At 46.1% G+C, this 22,560-nt stretch overlaps 1 protein-coding gene across 1 annotated transcript in view; it reads right to left on the minus strand.

Annotated features, from left to right (window-relative positions):
- Positions 1–22,560, minus strand: part of ARHGAP40 (Rho GTPase activating protein 40) — a 475,540-nt gene that overhangs the window by 368,889 nt on the left and 84,091 nt on the right. Inside the window, exon 2 of the mRNA XM_086932262.1 lies at positions 5,225–5,268. The gene's annotated coding sequence lies outside the window, so the exon portion shown is untranslated. The remainder of the gene's footprint in view (positions 1–5,224; positions 5,269–22,560) is intronic.

Genomic DNA, 22,560 nt, shown 5'->3' on the forward strand with positions numbered 1-22,560 from the left:
TCTAGGGTCCAGACATACCTCCACATGCAGTTTTTTTTTGTTTACTTAATTTCTCCCAACTGAGATATCACCTTTGAAATAGCATCTATTCCGTAGTTAACAAATCTAGCACGGGGGAAGTCAAATATGGACACCACTGATAATATAATTACAGTTAAACAAACATTTTCTGAGATTTGTCCCCAAATACGATGGATTCTGAGGGCAAAAACAGGAATTTGGATCATTTGATAAATTGAGACCAAATCTACCATTGCCATAGAAATTGAATTCACACGTTTCCGCCCAAGAACCTCACAATCCGTTCCCACAGTGCTTAGACAAGCCCCACTGTGTGGATCTATCAAGTAGTGTAATGTGTTGGGACTCTAGTGTACTTCATAGTACTACCATAACCTGCTTCACTCAAGGCCTCATTACTAAAAATGAAGATTACAATCAGGAGAACGGGAAAATGTCACAGAGAAGGGCCAAATTATGTGCCGGTAATGCTCTAAATTACAAGGATAAAAAAAATGCAGCAGCTTATTATGTAATTAACAGCACACCGTGTCACACATTCTGTGGAATCCATTATCATCTACCTAGTTAGCAATTTTGTTGATACAAAGGGGATCCCAATGGCAAAACAGAGTATTCCAGAAAAGAAATCCACCCACCCTATGCGGCTGTTAATCAATCAAAAATCAAAATGATATTCGCCAGCAGTTATTTTTTTGGGGCATTGAAGTTCATTCTACCTCTTCCATTAACATAATAAATAAATGTATACCATTTGCACTGGGGAGAAAACAACCCCTCTTGTATACACTTCTTGTAAGGAAACTGGTGTCTCTTTTATTCAAAACATAGCAGCTATGTTTTAAAACCTGTCTTCTGGGCAAAAGAAGCAACTCTTCCAAGAAAGTGACAGCCGCGCCAAGCAGTTTTTTTTAACTTTGAAGACTTTTTATGTTAGATACACAAGAATTAAATTATGATTCAAAACGTTAGAGCATTGCAATAGATGCAACATGTTTATGATACTTTAAAACTCAGACTAATTGTTTGAAGCAACTGTTGCTTTGTGGACGATGAATCTGAATGGACTAAGCAGGGAACATTATTTCCATCTTGTTTGAATTACATTTAAATATGAGAGGTTTTGGTTTCCTACTGTAGACAAAAGCCCTTACAACAGTCCATCAGTGAGGGATATTAACACTATCTGAGAAAACATATCCCACAAGTTGGTGGACTTGGCCCTTTTTAATGGGTCATCCCTGAACTTTTTTGCCTTCCTCCTAGCCTTTTTTCTGACATGGTGTCGGTGGTTCTAGGACTCTGGGCACTTTAGCACTGCAGTCAGTGCAAAGTGCGTGTGCTCTCTGTGGTTAACATGGTAAGATTGGTCTACACCTGTTTGCCATATATTTAATTTACCGGTCAGTCCCTTGTAAAGTGGCATCTCAGATACCAGGGCCGATAAATTAAATGCTATTGGTGGGCTTGCAGCGCTGATTACGACACCCACCAAAGTAGCCTTTCAAACCTGTTTCAGGCCTCTGCCATTGCAGGGCCTGTGCGCGCAGTGTTACTGCTGCTGTGACGTGACACCTAATGTGTGTACCATGTATGTAACCCAACTTTTACTGCATGTCAATCACCCCAAATTTAGGCCATAGGTAGCCCTATGGGCAGGGTTCATTGTAGGTGAAAGGTAGGACATATACCTTAAGTGTGTGGCATGTCCTGGTATTGACAAACAGCCATTTTAGTTTCTCACTGCTGTGAGGCTGCCCTCTCATAGGAATGCATTGGGGATTCCCTGATAAGTGTTTCAGTGGTAATTCCTGATATTAGAGGAGCAGCGTGGTCAATTTTGATATGTTTGGAACGGTAATAATAAATGCTGCGCAGATTTATTATCACTATTTTAAAAATGCCGCTTTTAGAAGTTGGCCTTTCTGTGTGCTATGTGTCTGTCTGCCCGATGTGTATCGCATGTCTGGCTCTGGAGCGACAGGGGCTGGTGATTTGTGTGTCTCCAGGGAGGGCAGGGTGAGTCAGTGCTAGGCTGAATAGTAGATCTGCATTTGGAGTAGCAGGAGGAGTAGTCCCCTGACCGTGAATAGGTCTGTGCCTGCCTGGGTGAATACCCCCTGTGGTGTGTCTGATGACTGAGCCCAACCTGACAAAGGGGCAGAGGAGCCCTGTGAACAAAGTGCTCCAATACCCACTAGAACAGTTAAGGCTGGTTCCCCAAGCCCTGTTTAAATCAACGAGAGAGAGAGGACTAGATAGGCTAGACCGTATCCCCTGGATTATGTATATATATCAATAAGGACTAGCTAGTTTAAGAAGATTAGGAGACTCAGGTAGGTACGTCAACAAATAAAGAAAAGCACTGTTTTCCTTATAAAGCCCTCACCCACCGACCTAGTCGGTGGCATGCTTCATCATCGGGCCCACCACAGTGGCACCGAATGTGCCCCGGGTGTGCTTCAACGCCAGGTGACTGCGGAGCTGGTATGTTACTGAGTGTGCAGTGAATAGGGTGAGAAAGGTGAAGTTTAAAATCTATACAGTAGGTCCCAGCACCCGAGGGTTACTTATCTTTAATGAACTGGGCCTCTGTTAGCAGATAAAAAGGCAGGAAGACGTAGATTGGAGTACTAGTTATGACCTCCAACGTCTAGTGTGGTCTACATGTTTCAGCCAGTGCCTTGTAGATTTTAAGCTGGCTTTCCTCAGGACCATTTAGATATGTGAAAAGGTGCAGATTAAATAATAATAAAATTAAATTTTAAGTGATTGTGTTGTCTTTTGGCTATGTGTAGCGCACACTAAGGCGCTATAACTGTTAGAGGGGGATTCCCTCAAGCTTGACTACAGATAACACATAGGACAAAGACAAGACGTACATGGTAGAGTCATATTAGTTTGGTATATTGTTATACCACAACATGCCGACTTGTAAGGTGGTGTGCGACCTATAATCGGCTATAGTGAGTTCATGCCATAGGCATGAAGTTGGTGAGGATTTTAACGAAACCGTTAGTGTTTGGTGGTGGGCTAGAGAGCGTATTTACAAGGTGAGTTACAGGTAAGTATAATACTACGTCCTCACTCTGTTTTATCTTGTAAAAAGCTTCATGGGTCGCCTGGCAGAGAAAGAGACCCTGTTGGGATAATAGATTGTTCAAAATATGTCCAACCTGTAGGGGAGAAAGAGTGGTGGCTTACCCCATTTGTAGCTGTAGCGGTTCTATTGTACTCACGAGTATTGCGGTCTGGTTCCTCCTTGGACCTATTCGTCCTTCCGCGGCGCCCGTTATGAGGGAAGAGGGACGCCCGGTCTCTTATTTGTACTTCCTAGTTGGTTGCTTTCACCTGTGTAAGGTAGAAAGAGAGGGAGGGGTGCGCGCTAATCGCCATGTCATTGTTGCCCTGTTCGCACATGCGCTGGGGAGTAGCGCGGGTTCTGCGCATGCGCGGCTGTGTAGCGCATGCGGATTGAGTAGCGCGGGTTCTGCGCATGCGCGGCTGTGTAGCGAATGCGTATTGAAGCAGACTGAGGTATACTTATTGGCAAAGGTGTGGGCAGGGTTTGGACGTTCCCGTTGTGCTTTATATTGTCATGAATTATGACAGGGGTTTCTAATCATGGTGATTTGTCAACATGACGGAGGAGGGTAAAAGGTGGGTAACGATCCCAACATGTATTTAGCCAAACATACTTCCAGAGCAAAACGGGAGCCCACCCTGTATTGTGGATACTTTGGCAACAGAGCGGGAGCCCACCCCACACTGCCGCTGCTTGGGGGAGCAGGAGCCAACCCCACATTTGTGTTTTTTACCGGCAGGAGCCCACCCTGCATCGATGCTTCTGAGCGGAGCCCACCCCGCGTCTCGCAGCTCTGAGGAGGGCAACTGCACCATAAGCGGTAACCAAGGAAGCCAGGCAAGCTGCCTGGTTGTAAGTGGGACCAAGTTCCCAGCCGGCCGTCTCGCGCGAGTCAGCCAGAAGGTGGGAGGAGCCCTGCTTGTGGAGATGGGCCGGTCGAGGCACATTGTCTGTGGCTGGCCTGTAGCGTGTCCAGAAGTGTCCAGAAGGAGATCCTGGTAGCGTGGCCAAGAGGAGGGGCATACAACGCGCGGCCCGAGAGGCGGGTCCCTGGAGACCGGCGAAATGAGGAGAAGCCCCGGTAGCTGGAGAGAGAGACAGCCCCGGTGAGTGTGGGCTTTAAAGGCACACGTTTGGTGCCTGCTGGGGCCGATGGCGCTGACCAAGGAGGTCCCGTGAGCAGGACCTACACAGCATGCTGTGAGTGCCTATGGGTGCCTTCAGCTGCACTGTCTTGACTAAGGGCAGCTGCAACGACGAGACAATTTGATAGTCAGAAGTACCGGAGTGGGGCTTCCCAGGCATTGTTGCTCCCAGTCCCTGTTTACCTCAGCGGCCCTGTAAGAGAGCGGGCACCTGCAACACTGGGGGTAATTTTGTTGTAGCAGCCCCAGAATCGGGCTCCCCAGGTACAGTGTTGCCAAAGCCAATTTCCTACAGCTGCCCCGCCGGACAGAGGGCAGCTGCAACAAAGGGGGCATTTTGTTTTCATGATGATGAGGGGGTGAGTTGCACCCCCGCCCACATGCATTGCGTACCTAGGTTTTGCTGCTTTGGCAGCCAGAGGGCTACTTGGAAAGCCCTAGAATTGCAAGCCCTGACATTTTGGACAGAGGGCGTTTGAGCCCCACAAAAGGTCAGTTGCCCAGGGGTCAGTGGTGGTAGGGCCCGTCGAACGCTCGGGTGCGGGGAGAATTCCCCCACTGTGCTGAGCGTTCCACGGGAGGCAATACACCTGTGACGAGCTGAGCTCAGCATGAGAACAGGAGCGCCGTAGCTCATGACGAGCTCAGCCCGCAGTGAAGGGGTTAAAGAAACACTTTCATTGGACAGTGTCCAAAACCCTACATTCTAAAAATCATTATGGAATGTACATACCTACCCAATGCTCTGTACTACCATTTTTGAATACTCCATTGCGGGGTTTCACACAGTTATAAATTGTGAGATACAAGTGGCAGATTTCAATAGATGTGCCAATGAATAAAATGCCTTTTGCTGTCATAACTCATAATGTTTACTATTTCTTTGTCACTAAGTATAGTAGAGTAGCATTGAAATGTGTAAATTAATGAAAGAGTGCAGTTAAATAGTTCATAAAAATGTTACTGCACTTACCCCTAGTCATTGTCCTCCAATGTTCAAAAGAAATTGCTTGAAACCTATAAAAAAGACATTAGAAGAGATTAAAGGTGAATGCACACATCCTCTCAGTAAATATGAATTTGCACATATCCACACATGGCTATAAAGAGGAGCCATGGATTTATATTTATGGGCAATTAAATATGTTGCTTTACTCAAAAAGACATTTGCACTAATAAGCCACTTTTTAAGAAAAAAAACAGGTAATGATTTTTTTGCTCAGGCAAGTCAATAAACAGGTTGATTCTATTAAAAAAAAACTAACTCACATGCTCAAACAGGGAGTGCAAATATTTCAGTACTCCCGCTACCAGCATGGTACACCTCTGAATAGCAGAATATAGTAGCATTAAGCATTGTTTTTTTCACATCATTGCACATCAAAAATTTAAATACAATACCTCACCAATGTAATCTAAAAAATGTATAAAAACTCTGAATGTTACCGGCAAACCTCCCCACAATAGCACTCACACCCAAATCATGCTGGTATACTCTCAATACAAACAAAAACGACAAAAAAAGAAAATTCTGCAGTATGAAACTCATCAACATTTTGGACTTCATTACGATGTCGGGCAGACACTGTTGTGGAATGGGAACCGACCCTGTATTAGGATGCTACCACACATGGTGCGGTCGCACATTCCCATTTCTTTAAGGAAGCTTGTGCTGCGGTCGGAAAACGGCTGTAGCACAAGCTCCAATAGAGAAATGGGAGTTTTTGTTATTCCCTGCACCGCGTGACAGGCACTCGCTGACGGGATTGACAGTGGGGCAAAATATGTGCCCCCCCAGACCCCCAACCGGAGGCCACTGTTGCAAGGGTGCCTTGCTTGGGGTCCCAAAGTCACTTTCCAACAGGCTTTTCATATCAGAAAGCCCGACATGAAAAACCTGTGGCAAACTGACATTGTAATCCCAACAGCATAAATATTGTACTTAACGGATTGCATGCCAAATCTGACTAGCCGACGGGCTCCTTAAGCCCATCATAAGCCAGCCGGAATGACCGGTCGGTTTCACTTCCGACCGCCATATTTGTAAAACGACGGTCGGATTTGAAACCGAAGATCTCTGTCGGAAAGCCTCCGACCGACATCAAAATGAGAGCCTTTGTGAATAATAGATAAACTGCAAGTATCATTTTAATCTAAATAGTTTACATTTAGAGCCCAGATATTGTTCGACCATGTATTTGTTGATTTAAAATAATTTGGTTAATTAAAACATTTTTCTAATAAAACTGACCCTCGGTGAATGGTGACTAAACATTGAAGGCTCTTGCAAGTTAACAGTAATACATTCTAAAGGTTTAGCCAATAAAAAATACATTAAGAAAGTATTTTGCTTACTAGTAAGTTAAGATAATTTGCATATTGTCACTTAACGCTAATAGACTGATGAATCACGTCGTGCTGAATAGCCAGAGTATCATTAATAATCAAGCATAATTTAGTCCGAAAATGACAAACTTGACCAGACCTGCAAAACGAGCTCAGAGATTCTTCTAATTGCAGCGATAAACAACCGATTCAGTCACCAGTTAAAGGTATTCATCTTTAACAGTGCCCAAATACATCTGTGAACGATGATAGCAAATTGCCTAAAGGAAGTTCCTTCGCATAATATCTCTAAGTTGCCAGAGGTTATTTTCTTATGCAAATCCACAGACAAGCTTCTGCCAAAATGAATAAACTGACTGACTGTGCTGAATAATGGTTTAATATATTCTTGACTCTATGTCCCAATGTTCCTATTTTATAAGTTTTAATTGAATATTTTTGAAATTTAGTCCAGACAGACCAGCTGTGGTGTCCTACAAGGGTAAACTTTATCCCCAATGCTCCACTCAATGCCACCTTTCCTCTTTCTGTGGAAGTCAAATTTGACATATTGGCAGATGACTCCCAAATAATATGTGGGTTGCCCAACAGTTGTCTTTTAACCGATTAACCAAAAACCAGGTCATTCTAGAGAACAGCTTCTCCATTCGCCATGCTCCTGTTTACTACAAAAAACAGCTCAATATGGGAGAGGGTGGTTCAGCCTGATACCACAGGTCCATCACTTCCTTCCACAAAGGTGGTTTGCAACTTGGGCCTCTGTAAGGATGCAGACATCTGCTTCAAAATGCAGGTCCTTATTGTTTACAACACATGCCTCCTGCAACTAAAGAAATTAAAGAATCTAATACCTTATATTGAGCTATAGCACATGTATCAGCTATGAATGCATTGGTCAAATAATGGGAATGCTGTTTATTTGGCAGGCCGAGTTAAAAGTTTACATCACCTACAGCTGGTTCAAAACAACACGGCTAGGTTCTTTCTAGGCCTGTTGAGGCAACACAAGATTTCTCATGGATGGATAGCTCTATACTGGTTTCCCACCCATAGAAGGGTTATCATTAAAGCAATGGCTATTGTATATAGGGCATTTCACACTCATACCCCACATTTTGGTTGGACAAGCTTAAGGAGGAGGCTTCAAAATACATGCCAAATAGGCATATAGAAGCGAGATCATAAACAGAAAAAAGTAGTGAGTTTAAGGCAGGAGCAAGAGGGGCTTAAAGTTCATTTGATGGATGAGCAAGTTTCTCTCCCAATTGTGTGGCAGCAATAGTCTCTCATTACCTACTCTATCCCATCACCTACCTGAACCCACCCGTCAGGTCCAGTACAGAGTCTATTCTAAGTCTCTTCCCTACATCTGCTGTAGCACCATTTGCCACCAACTGGTCCCCGTGCCTGAGCTGCATCAACCTCCAATCTCCTCTTGAGACTCCTTTGTCCCTCAGTCTTGAACACAGACTTCTTGTTCTGGCCTTGAGCCTCCGGATTGGTTGCAATGTTTCCTCATCCCTTCCTCTGCAACCCATCCCACCTGCCCACTGCTGTGCTCTCCTCTTTCCCCAATGTTCATTATGAATGGGATAAGCACTGATGAGTTGTGAACCCCAAGGCATGAGTGGATCACTTGGCCTTCCATTAAGCCCTCACTGATTCACTATTGTGATTCAGACTTAATCTGTGCTGCTTATACAGGTCAAGAGAGATGGGTGCAATGCTTGAACTAATCTCAGCACTGGTTGTTACTGTGGGACGTATATCAGTCTACCATGTGTTTGCCCACTGTGCCAATCCTGAACTGCCAGGCCACATCTCCTCTGAATGGGAACACAAACAACCCTATATTGCTTTCAGTTAGTTGTTGGGTTTCCTCAAAGAGGTGCTACCTGACTCCTATAGCATTGTGAGCTATGTTACCTACATTTAAGCATACCAATTGCTCTTAGGGCATAACACAGAGCAGTGCATAATTTGAGCCAATGGTTGTAGATGGGGACCACACGCACATATTTTTGGGGACTGGCACTTGTTTTTCTTTGCTAAACTTTCACCCACAGGAAGAGAGAGAGAAAAAAATAAAAGTAGGAAACAAAGATCGAGAGAAAGTGAAAAACTATGACAAAGCGGGAACGCAAGGACGAAAAAGAGCCTGCAAGATTGAGATAAAGTGGCAGAGATAATCTGGTGTTGGATGAGATAATCTGGTGGTGGATGAAAGAGGTGTGAGGTGGAATATACACTAGATAGCCTTAATTTTGACACCTCTAGTATTTATTTTAATGGCCACAGGTTTCTTAGTAAATGTTTACCCCTGCTCTTACTGTTTTACACCTTATACACTGACCGTGAGAAACAAAAAGGTGATGCTTGGAATGCTTAAATTAATCTCACCCACTATTCATTACGCTGGTCCACACTACAGTCCACTTTTTTTGCCCACTGTGCCATTGTGATCAACAGTGACCCTGTTGTGTGTGGGTTCTGGAAGACAGGGAAGATTGCTCTGCTGCTACCATGGTGAATATGTTCTGTGAAGGAAGGAAAGTTTGCACTATTGTTGTAGCCCACATTTGAAACTTTTCTGTGCGGGGCAGCAGCTTGTGAATAGTTCCGTTTCTGCAATGGAGAAACGTTTGCACTGCTGCTGCCCTGCTGCATGAGAAAAAGAGTGCTGCACTGCTGATGTCGGGTAAACATAGTCCAAAACAAAGGAGGTTTACCCCACCTATAGGAACCCTGTGTAGTGTCTAGCGTCATCCAAACACACGCAGACACGGGTTGCAGGTCACAGCTACTTTATTTCTGATGCTTCTTCCTTGTGGGCTAACGGCTAACTGCCGTCCCTAGCCCCGGCTCCTCACTTTCCGCCCACCCTCGTCCCCACTCGGGCCTGTCCTAGTGCCCGACATGTATGGGCACTACTACATCTCCCCCCTCTGTAAACAAAAGACAAAATTATAAGCAACACAGCAGACTGTCTACATCCCCTTTGATTCATGTCATTGACTGTCTCTGCTTACAGCTCTTCAATGAGGCGAGACGGTTTTGTGATGATCCGTCTGGGGCGTGACTGGAGGTCAGGACTGTCGCGCTCGTTCTCGTCGGCAATTTCCATCAATGCCTGACTGCGAGTGGGTAGTGTCTCTGGCTCTCTTTTCTCCACTCGCAGTTCGGTCAGCAGTTCCTTAACATTGGGTCCGCACTTTTTAAAGTACGTCACGTTCCGGGTAAGTCTCCTTCCATCGGTTCCTGCAGTGATCATAGTTCCCTTTTGTTGTATCACCTTCAGCAGAACCTCATGATAATTGCAGTCAGTCTTCCGGTGCTGCTCTTGTCGCGCCAGCACCCAGTCTCCTTCTTGGATTTGAGGGGAAGCGGCATGTCCTTAATTTTTTCTTTCTTCATCTTGTCTCTGGCTGCGATCTCCTCATGGTCAGAGTCAGGATATTGTTCATTCGCCGCCGTGCTCATCATTGGTAGTCTTGTGCGCACTGGGCGTCCCAGCATGAGGGTGGCAGGACATTTGCCTGTGGTGGAATGAGGCGTGTTTCGGTATGCTCGCAGTACCTCGTCGAGTGCCATCTGAAGGCTCTTTCCGGTGAGTTCTGCTTGCTGAACGGCCTTCTTGATCGTGGACATGAAACGTTCGATCATTCCGTTTGCCTGAGGCCATAGTGGTGTGATCTTCCGGTGCTTGAAGTTGAGGTGCTGAGCAAAAACAGCGAAGTCATGGCTGTTAAATGGAGGCCCATTGTCTGACTTCACCACCAGGGGGATGCCCCATGCGGCAAAGACCTCCCCTAAGATCGGTATGGTACTGGATGCTTTCATGGATGTGCACAGTTGTGCGATGGGGAATCTGGAGTATTCGTCCATGATGACCCGGACATATTGGCTCGATTTGACTGGCCCAAAGAAGTCAATGGCAATGTGTTGCCAGACACCCTCCGGTAATGGAGACATTTGTAGTGGTGCGGGAGAATCCGGACGGATCACCAGTTGACATTGCGGGCAGTCTTTCAGAGTTGTCTCTACCATCAGGTCTAGTGTTGGGAACCAGACTCTTTCACGGAGTGCTCTTTTTGTGGCTACTATGCCCCGGTGTCCTTCATGTGCTAAATTGATGACCCCTTGTCTCAGGTGTCGCGGGATCACTATTCGGGTGTCTCGTAAGATGAGACCATTTGCTGCTAGTGACAGTTCGTCGTGGACATGTTTAAATGCCGCCATCTCTTGGTCATTTTGTTCACTGCTTTGTGCGTGTCTCCAGCTGTTAGTTTGGATCTGACGTTTCACTTCTTGTTGGGTGACATCAGCTTCCGTCGCTTCACAGATGACTTCCAGTGGAACAGCCGGGGGCCTAGCTTGGTCTACTACGAAGTGAATGTATTCGTCCACAATTGATTGTTCTGATTTGCTGGATCTGGTGGGGTGCCGGGACATGTAGTCTGCAGGGTTTGCAGCTTTTCCTGGCTTGTGAATGATGGTGTATGTGTATTCCTGCCCCATCGCTCTATTCTTGGTGGCTTATTTGCTCGCGGATTTCCGAAAATTGTGGTCAAGGCTTGATGGTCGGTCACTAGGGTGAAGTGTTTTTCCAAAAATGAAGACGTGGAAGTGTTCACACGCCCAGACAACAGCCAGGCTTTCCTTTTCTGGCTGTGAGTACGCTCTCTCCGTGTCTATTAGACTTCTGCTGGCGTATGCTACTATGTGTCGCTGGTCTTCTTCTCTATCATATTGTGCTAGGATGGCTCCTAGTCCTAAGGGACTGGCGTCCACTGATATCTCTGTTTTCTTTTTTGGATTGTAGTAAGCCAAATTTTTGGCCGACTCTACAGTTTTTTTGATCTCTCTGAACGCCCCTTCACATTGGGTGGACCACTGAAAAGGCTGTCCTTGTTTGGTGAGCATCCTCAGGGGGTAACTTAATGTCGCGTAGTCAGGTATATATCTGGAGCAGTAGCTGGCCATGCCTAGGAACGATCGTACATCGCCGACGTCATCTGGGCTTGGTGTGTCGTTTAACGCAGATACCTTTTCCGGGTCTGGTTTCATGCCACTTCCAGAGAATATGTAGCCAAATAATTTCAGCGTTGGTTTGTGGAATTCACACTTGTCTTGGTTGAGTGTGAGGTTGGTTTCTGTTAGTGCATGACAGACCTGATCTAGTGCCTTGTCGTGTTCTTGAGTGGTTGCTCCATATACTAGGATGTTATCGTTATAGTTTAGGACATGTGGAATGTGATGAATCGTTCTCCTGATCGCCTCTTGGAATATTTCCGCTGCCGAGGACACCCCAAAACTTAGTCTTTTGTATCTGAATAGCCCAAGGTGCGTCGAGAATGTCGTAATATATCTTGACCTTTCATGCAGTTCTAGTTGGTGGTATCCTTTGTTGAGGTCTAGTTTTGAAAATATTTTTGCTCCGTTGAGTGAAGTGATCATGTCACTGATGTGAGGGCCTGGATGTCTCTCTCTCTCTCTATTGCCATGTTAGGCGCTCTCATATCCACACACAGACGGACTCGGCTGGTTTCTCCTTTCTTTGGGACTACCACGACTGGGGAGACCCATGGGGTTGGTCCATCTGTTCTCTCTATGATATCGGCTTCTAGTAGGTCTTGGAGCTCCTTCTCCACGACTTCTTGCAGGTGAAACAGGATTTTTCGGTGGTGTTGTGCCACCGGTGTGATTTGTTTGTTTATATGCAGTCTTATTTGGCAGTTCTTCATTTGTCCCAGGCCTTGAAAGAGCTTGGGGAACTTTTGAATGACGGCTGGTTTGTCAGCGACTCTGTATAAGATGTCAACCAATTTCAATCGTTCTGCAGTGGCCAGGCTCAGGAGGCAGTCGGCCTTAGGCCCCTCGATGACATGGATGTAGGCTGATATTGTGCGATCTTGGTATGACAGTTCGGTCGCAAACATCCCAAGACACGTTAGTGGCTTCTTGGACATCCACGTATATACTTGTACATGGGTGTTACCCAGCTTGGAAGGGGGTTTCATGCATTGGTATTCTGTTACAGGTAAGTCGTTTAGCGATGCCCCACTGTCCAGCACGAACTTGGTGGGGTGAGAGCCAACTCTGATGTCTAACCGCGGGTACTCTTTCAGCCTATCAGGGTCAGCTACACAATAAATATATTTGTTTCGGTCTTGAGAGATGGGTGATGTAGATCGGGATTCTCTTGATGACGACCGTCGAAATTGATATGTCCTGCAAGAGTGGCAGCTGGATTGTGACGACCCAGTGGATGAGTCTCATCTATCCTGGACTGCTCTGACATGGTGACGACTGCTTGAAGGCTGATGTTGCCGATGCCTTCCTCTTTGATCACTCTTTGGTACCACCCCGCACATGCTTTCAAAGTGGTTGTCTCTACCACACTTCCAGGATTGTTGTCCTAGTGCTGGGCATGCGTCTGCATGCGGGAAGTCGTATCCGCATCTGTAGCATTTGAGTTGTCTGTCTGATCGTCCCTTAGTGTGACTTGTGCCTTTGTGTCCTTTGCTTGACTGGTGGTGATGTTTCTTGGCTCTGGAGGAACGCACCTGTGGTGGGGATCGTCCATGCACTTATCGAGACTGCATCCTGAATGCTTGTTCCCGTCTCTCACCTTCCCCGGCTTCTATTTTCTTCGCATGTTCATCGGCTTGTTCATCTACTCTCGTCATCTCTTCGATCTCTTCCAACGAGTAGCTTCTCTTGAGCAATTTGCGTCTCAGTGGTTCAGAGAGACAACCTTCTATGACCCTCAGTCGAAGAGCGTCTTCAGTTGAAAACTTGTCAAAATCACAGTATCTCGCCAACCGTTTCAGACGTGTGACGAACACCCCCATTTGTTCACCTTTCTCTTGTGCGGCCAGGTTGAATATGTACCGCTCATAGTCAACGTTCCTTTTGTGTAGGAACTTGCGGTTTAGTGCTTCGCAGACTTTATCGTAGGAACCAGAGGACTCAGCTGGCAGTTCTTTTATGATTCGTCCACCTTCCCTGCCAATCAGGTTCTTGAGAGCAAACAGTTGCTCTTCGAGGTCTGTCACCTTGGACGCTTTCATGAAGGCTTCAAAATCTTCTATCCATTCTTGCCATCGCGGACCCATGCCCCCGCCAGATTCGAGAACGAGGGGCTCGGGCGGTGCAGGAATGAGGCTCCCATCATGCTTGTGGGGGCTGGGTCGGGCATTGTACACCTGTGGTTCCTGACTACTTTTACAGACCTGGTTCACTCTCTGTTATTTTTGTCGCACTCGCCGGTGTTTGTTTGTTATTTTCTGTTGCACTCGCCAGTGCTTGTTTGTTATCTCCGTTGCACTCCCCAGTGCTTGTTTGTTACTTTCGTTGCACTCGCCGGTGCTTGTTTGTTATTTTTGTTGCACTCGCCAGTGCTTGTTTGCTGTCTTTATTGCACTTTTCAGTTTTTGATTATCACTTTTGTTGCACTTGCCAATGCTTGTTTGTTGGCCCTGTTACACTTGCCAATGCTTTTTTTTGCACTCACCAGTGCTTGTTTGTTGGTCCTGTTACACTCGCCAGTGCTTGTTTGTCACTCGCCAATGCTTGTTTGTGGTTTCAGGCCCTTTGCCTGACTTCAAGATGGCCGCCGATGATCCCTCGCAGGGGATTGGACCCTGCTGCCTGACTCTAAGATGGCCGCACGGGAATCTCGTTTTCGGCGGGCGGCCGTTTTGCTTTATTTCTTCAAAGGAGTCACTCTCACTCGGCGCTTTCACTCACCGCTTGTCGGTTGCAGCCAGGATCCACCGCTGGAGTCACCGCTACCGGTAGGGCAGCTTTCTTTGACTCTTGCCGCCGGGGTGGGCTCCCGGTGGGCACTTTAGACGGGACGCTCCAGCCTCTACACGCGGAGCGAGCTCCGTTTCTTCTGCCGCCGGGGTGGGCTCCCTGTAGGCACTTTAGGCGACCTGCTCAAACCCCCCACACGCGGGGCGAGCTTCGCTTATTCCGCCGCCGGGGTGAGCTCCCGGTGGGCGCTTTGTGCAGCAGCTCAAGCCCTCCACACGTGGGGCGAGCTCTGGGCTGGTCGATTACCGCCTGGTTGCTGGGGTGAACGCCTCTTCTCTGGGGACGCGCACCGAGCTAGCTGTCCTCAGACACACGTGCTGATCGAGGCACCTTCGTCGCCAGTTGTAGTATCTAGCGTCATCCAAACACATGCAGACCCGGGTTGCAGGTCACAGCTACTTTATTTCTGATGCTTCTTCCTCGTGGGCTAACGGCTAACTGCCGTCCCTAGCCCCGGCTCCTCCCTTCCGGCCCGCCCTCGTCCCCACTCGGGCCTGTCCTAGTGCCCGACATGTATGGGCACTACTACACCCTGCACTGCTCCTCCTCTGACCCAGCTTTGCGCAGCTACTAAATGGGCAATGTACGTCCTAAATATTATGCTGCTTCTCTGTCTCCCCTTCTCCTATTCAACCCTGTGCTGCTATTCAGTCTCTAAACTGCTCCCTGCCCTTCTGACCCTATGCCACACCCAACCCCTTGACCTCACACAGCTCCCACCCTCTGAACCCATTAATTTTTTCACTTTTTTGACTCAGCGCTGCCACTATGCCCTTTAAACCGTGCTTCCATGTGCCCTTCTTACACCCTGCACTTCTCTCCAGACTATGCTTTGCACACTTTACTTCTGCTCTGACTCTCCTTCAGACCCTTGCTCTGCATTGCTCATGCTCAGGCATTTCCTTCGCTCTTATACCTTCCGCACCAATCTCTGCTAGTGCCATGGCATTTGCAGAGTGAAATGCTACATACCAAGTTACATTCACATATGCAGCATGAGCAGTAGTGCAAGTGCCACTAGATGTGAGACAAGGGATATGTCAGGATTCAGCCCCTGTACGGCATTGGGAGGCATGGAACTACATTTCCCATGATGCCAAGGTGCTGACAGGAAGTGTTAAAACCTGTCCTGGTGCGCGAGTGGTTGCGCGTAATTCCTTCCTGTTTGGTTTCTCGCCGGGTTGGCGAGGATTGTTCTGAAGCCGGGGAGCGTTAGGAGCTGAAGAGGCTGAGGACTGTTTCTTTGGAGGAGTCCGTGAGTAAAACGGAACGGTGCCTGCGTAGGCACCGCCTCTCCCCTGTTGCTTGTTTCCGTTAGCTGGTTCTTGCCGCTTGCGGAGCCTTTCTTTGTGACACAGCGGGTTACTGCGAGCCTTCCGCCGCGTAACGCCATATGTGAGAATACGTTAGTGGTTCAGATTTAGACATTTCAGCGGGTTACTGCGTGCAGAGGAGGCAGCGTAACGCCGTCTGATTCTCTCGATTGGGAAAGTGTTCTGAGGACATTACAGCGGGTTACTGCGTGCGGCTGCAGCGTAACACTGTGTATTTTGGGACCTTTTCACTTCAGTGCTCTTTGTGCGGAGATTGGCGGTGGTCGCAACCGCAGGTTACCGTTACTAAAGGAAATTCCTTTGGATTCAAACTTCTTTACTTTGGCTGTGAGAATAACAGCGCTTTTTGGTTTCTTTGATATTGTACTGATACCATCATCCTAGGTAGGGGGTAATCCAACGCTTATTCCAGGGAAGGCTTCTGTATGGTACTGTTGAGTAGCCTTCAGTCAGGGTGTCTTTCAACCTTGTCTTGCTGCCTTCACATTCAACTGTTCCTGTTGGTTCATAGGTCCTGCATGGCTCAGAGGATTTACAAGCAGGGTAGGGGTCTGGATATAAGCATTGGTATTGAGAGTATGTTAATGATTGACAATACACTGATACTGTATTCTGCTTTCCTCATCAGATGGTGTTACAGGGTGTCATATGGTGTTTTGTTATAAACATATGCAGAGGCCGCTCAGGTATTATTGACATCTGTGTTCTAGCGAGAATTGATGAGAGTAGTTTGTGTACAAGTATCTTATTGTTGTGTTTCTGTCTTTTCAGAGCCTTTGTCCCTGCTGACCCCTCCCCTACCTGGTGTCCCTCGCTTGATAACTCGAAGACCCTGGGCGGGGACCCCATGTCAGGGTACTTGGTGATGTCAGGAGATGGTCCTTTATTCTACTGCAGCTGAATCCTGCGAAGCCAAACCTGACAAGATAGGCTGAAGCTTGAATACATATTTTTTTGTTTTCGATCGCCATGTCCGGCACTGCTGCCTTTATTTTCTCATACAGGGTGCTTAACGTTCATATTTTATGCACTAGACCTGGGTTTAATAAATAAACATTTTAAAGTTGTATCCTCTGTCTTTTAGTGCTAATTTCAGTGTGTTATTTATTTATTTAAGAAAAAGAGTGTACCTGAACTCATCTAGAGGGACTAATCTTGCCCAGAAATCACCACTGGCGCAGTATGGCTTAGTGGGTTGTTTACAGATTGGATTGTAGTCCAACTGGATTTTTAATATAGCCTTATTGCCTGCCGTAGCGGGCTATACCGGCCATTAAAGACTCACTCCAGCGTTAAAGGCCCAAGTGGAAGACAATTGAGCCTTGTAACTGATGGTGGAAGGAGTCCTGTCTGCTTGTTAGCCAAAGGCGGACATCTTTCCTTCATGTGCTCAGTATCACTGGAGTGGTAAACACGACTCTTCAGGAGTTGTGTGGTAGAGGTTAAGCTTGCTGTATTATGCTGCTATTTTTAAGTAACACTGAGCATGAGCACTACTTAAGATTCTCTTCTAATTTGTCAATGTACTATTTTTTTAGTGTTTCTTTCCTCGTAAGATTACCAAATGTTTGAGATCAATTTAAATATCCATGTCAAAACGATGGCCCACGAGAAGTAAAGTAGCACTGATCTGTTAATGAAAGGGCCTCATCTACTATAATAGATACTCCTCGGTCACTGAGCCGCACATGCTTGTAGAAATGTGTAAACAGGAAGTGAGCGGGAGAGGACGGATGTCAAAAATACCAGAGCCCATTGTTCTTTTGAAGTCTAACGTGCAATTCTGTTTTGCCTTTTTCTTTGCGATTGTAAAGGTAATAATTCTCCAAGTCTGAACAGAATGCAAACTACACAAAGGTAGGCCCGATCATACCTAAAGAACAGTTGCATGCTTCGGGTTCCTTCTTTTTCAAGGTTATGCAGCTCAGGCTATTCTAAAATGAATCGCGTTATTTAGACAGAAATTTGGCTGGGTGTCATAAAAGAATCTTTGTCTAACGCAGAGGAATTTAAAACTGATAGGCTTCAGTACTTGGAGCCAATTATGGCAGGGCAATTTTCGCAAGATCTGATAGAATCTTTTTAACTTAAGTAGCATTGTAGCTAGAGTTCTAGGCGTTTCATGGCCGTGAGACTTCATGAGAAGGCCCAAATAAATGAAATTCATATAGTCAAGCCAATTAGGAACATACACAAGTTTTGATGGGGATGCTTTTCACCGAGAGGTTACCAGTGACATGAAACAGACAAGAGTGAAGCTAGAGTTGTCCGTGATGTCACTAAAAACCCTCAAGTGTAAAGCAACCTCTTTACTCAAAGTGACCCATCTTTACTTTTACCATCTACATAGGTTCCAAATCCGTCTACTATGTGGGACACTTTTTTTGAATTGTGGTATTTTAAACATAAAATATTGGTGGACTGAAGGAGTCAGTCTCTCGCTCCGTTGTGACACAGTTTAAAAGTCTTGCGTTTGGGACAATTGGCATGTTTACAGAGGGCAAGGCCTTTGCAACTGTGGCCTGCGGATGGAGGTTGGTGGCCTACAACAGTAAAATTAAAGCTCCAATGTTGATGTTTGCCCAGAGTGCCTTTTTTTCATTTTCAGTAAGATTAAAGTGGCACTGAGCCCCATTGACTTGATTCGACCCTCACAAGCTGACTCTTTGTTCAAAGAGTGGAACTGGCTGCAGAACGTTGCAACACTTGCAAAAATAATTTTCAGGAACGTGATGAGGTGTCTTGGGCGCTTGTTGGATGTTGGGATGGGAATGCCACGTGCACGGTCAGATGTGCGCACACGGCTTACCCTGAGATATCTGAGGTGTAATTGATCTGCTATTTCTAGCCCTGCACACACAACAATCATTCGTTATTGCTAGGACATCATGGTTCTGCAACTCTGAGCTAGCTCTGTGTTCAGGAGGAGCACACCAACTGTGCTCTCTATTCAACATGGGACAACAGTCCATATGCTGAGTTATATACATTAAGCAGTGGTGAAAAGATACTGTTTTTTTGCTCGATAGTAATGACTGGACCCTTTTTCCGTTCTGATAATATGGTGTCTACAGGTCATGTATGTAAAGTTAGCGTGTTTTGTGTAGTAGGTCTCCAGCATCCGGACTCCATATTGTTTGTGAGGTAGTGGCTACAGAGATCAGTGGAATCCACTTTGGATACCCATGAAAAAACATGGTTAAGAATAAAAGATGTGGAGGTATCACTTCCCCAGACAGTGGAGCATATTGTTTTCACTCCCAAGCTACAGAATACAGCCTAAAACAACAAGTGGGTGATAGAGACAGTTCAGCCCGTAGTTTTCTTGCCGAATTGCTGTCCTGTTGGGGGCATTCTCTTGGTGCCAGCCCCTTTCCCTGTGACTTTCGCCGCTGCCGCAGCTCCTTCCAACAGAGCAAAGCCGCGGTGGGGGAGGGACCCAGAGGGCAGGACCACAACTCCCGGCTGCCCTAGCGCCCGGAAGCAGACAAGTGGGAAATCGCGCCAGGAGGCGCTTAAAATCCAGCATTTGCCTCCGCGTCGCGGGAGCGTCCTGGGAGAAGCCCGGGCAAAGGGCGGGCCGTCTGTGGCCGTCCAGGGCTGGGCAAGGCTGGGCTGGGCCACCTCTCTTACATTGACTACGAGATATCCAGAGTAAGAGCATAGACTTATTTCTGACTTTTTAACTATTGGCCTTGTCACTTTCAGCTTTGTATTGTATTATAACATAGCGCCTAAACCCACTTACTATAGTTTTGTCTGGTTTTGATATCTACTCTTTTTAGTTGCCCAGCTCTTAGATCTTAGAATATAGGAGTATGAGTGGACGTCACAGTTAACCCAGGAAATCCTTGGTGGGAGGGTCTGTTAGGGGGACTCTTGATCTTTTTATTACTAGGGCTGCCGCCGTGCTTGAACGCGAGATTAAAATCACGGAACGGCGTCTATCCTCAGAACATTTGTACAACAAATGTTCATCTTTGGGTAAAATTCAGTCAGCGATCACTCTACCAGCCCAGATCCCTGAAAAAGCCCAAAACGATGACATTAGTATCCCATTACAACTACAAGATCAAACATCTCTAACGCCCTCAAACATTAAGGACTCATTCACTGACCCACCAGTAGAGATCACATCAGAGGAGCAAATATCCACAACAACCTCTAGGGATTCCTTGTTCAAGGAAACGCACATCAAAACAATAGGTCATGGGCAAACAAATAAGAAAAGAAAGCGTGGGGGGACAAACCATAATGATAGAAATGTGAAAATGCCTAAATTGTTTAGCAGCCCCTCAAAGAACCCAGTAACAACTGCGAGAAAGAACACACAGGACCATTACCCTTTACCCACGTACCCCACTGGTGAATTCATGGGGAGCATGGAGAAATTAGTCAAATCACTTATATTACCACTAATAGAGCGGATTAAAAGAATGGCAGCACAACTGGGGGATATAGAAAAAGCGATCACAATTAACACCGACTCAATGAAGGAATTCCCTAATGCTAGACACAATCGATACAAATGTAAGACAGCAACACGGACAACACCAGCTGATAAATTACCCAGTAAGAATCTCCCAATAGCACCAGTTAAGAACATCACGGCCCATCAGACAACAGATGAGGGTCATTCTAGCTACAGGGAAGTAAGATCGGATGGGCAGGCCAAAACAACAGATAATACTCAGATAAGTGCTCCCAGGAAGCCTCTTCCTGCCAAGCCTCTAATGGCTAACCAGCAAAAAATAGATCTGCCACCAGAGGCGGCAACCTACAAGGTGGTACTAACCGGCGTTCCGGAATTAATAGCAGGAAAAATTGAAGGCCACCAGGAGCTTAAAAATAAAGTAATATATTGGCTGAAAAACAACAGGCCACTACCCCCCAATATAAACGGTGACATTCTTCGTGTTAGAAGACTTGGGTGGGTAGGTAATAGACCAAAGGATATAAGAGGGGACGTCATCATAATAAACTTTAGGGACCGCAGAGTAATCAGACACATTGGTGATTGGTACTCTGAGAGAGGAAGGGAAGAAATCTCCACACACGACCTAAGCTACTTCTACCCTCAATCCCTATTGGCCCATCCCCCAAGATCCCGCGCCCTTCGTGGGTGCTTCTCAGAAAGCTCTGGTCTTAATGGCTTTGGTTTTAATGTTCCCACATTTAATCACTTCTCCACGCTCTCTGGCCTGGAAGGAGTTGACTGACTTTTTAACCAGGATCCCGGGGAAAACCATGTACCAAAACAACTAGAAATTCCAGCAATCCCAATGGCCAACCTAAAGGGTGGTAATCAGTTTGAAATCTTGGATTCCACCATATACCCATTGTTAGCCTACTACGAGGCAGGTAGTAAACCTGTCATGGCAGGAGGAATTGCTTCGGGCAGTATTACGCACGAAAAAGGTGAGGCTTTGGGAAAAACGGATGAGTTACCCGTGGAACAGCCTTCAGGGCTAATGGCAACTCACCCAGGTAAAGCAGGCTCTTCCATCGAGTTTCTCTTCTAGAATATTGCTGGTCTACGCCCCAAGATAGAAAATGGTACTGGGGTAAACTTCATACAGAAATATAATATAATATGTCTCCAGGAAACTTGGTCAACAACCGAAACCCATCTGGTAGGCTATAAAACCTTCTTCTCTCCCGCAATACAAGTAGCTTCAGGTAGAGCAAAAGGTGGCTTGACCGTATTCATCTCAAATACAATAGGGGGCCTGGGCATAACTTCAGTAGCACTGGAAGCAAATTACCAGATTTTGAGCCTTAGCTTTAGCAAAGACGACATTGTTCTACTGGTAAACTTCTATTACAACCTACCAGTTGGAGAACTATTGACTGTTGTGCGACAGTTGCACACTCAATTATCTGCCTTGACTGGGGGATCCGTCACTGGGGCTACCATTCTATGGGGGAGTGATTTCAATTAACACCCCTGCCAACATAGTAACCGGAACCTGTGTGGGATAACAGATGAGAACGAGAATCCTTTAGTACATTTTTCCCATTCAAGTATTGGAAATTGTTTAAATGAATCTCTTCTTGACCTGGATCTTAAAATTGTAAATAAAATGAATGCCTCTACCCAGATGCTCAATGCAACATTTATTAGCAGGGGCAGGCATACCACCATAGATTTCATTCTGATTTCCAATACATCGGGTAATCGGGTCACCAGCTTTTCAACCCTTATAAACACACAAAGCGATCACTGCGCCCTCACCATAACATTTCACCCACTTCGTGAGCACAGCACGCAAAGTATAGTTAGTGCATTGAGGCAAAATCCTTTACACTTGGACAAACTTAACGGATTCTCCTTAAAATGGGAGAAAGTTGACCCCCAAGAAATTTTGAGGAGAGTCTTAAAAATGGCTTATTGTTCAATCCTCAAATGCTTAGATCTGACAGTACACAGTGAAGAAGTATTTAGAAACTTTAAGGTGGTCATAAAAGCAATAAACGTGGCACTGTTCGTAATGTTAAAAAATACCCAACAGAACAAAGTAGGATGGTTCAACCATAGATGCACAGCAGCGCATTCCAAACTAAAAATAGCACTGCAAAACCCAAAAAGGGTCCCCCAAGAAATAGCAAACCTAAGGCGGGAGTATAATACTGCACTAAAGGACAGGAAAATTGAACTCAAACAGGCCTTATGGCCTCAACTACATAAAAGTTGTATCCATAAAAATAGCTCAGCATTTTGGTCTGTGGTAAAATCTCCATTTGTATCTGAGCAAAAGGATTCACCGACCATTGATGTGGCAATTGACGAATTGAGTTGGGTGGACCA

This window comes from Lissotriton vulgaris, chromosome 7, assembly GCF_964263255.1.
Source record: "Lissotriton vulgaris chromosome 7, aLisVul1.2, whole genome shotgun sequence".
NCBI lineage: Eukaryota > Metazoa > Chordata > Amphibia > Caudata > Salamandridae > Lissotriton > Lissotriton vulgaris.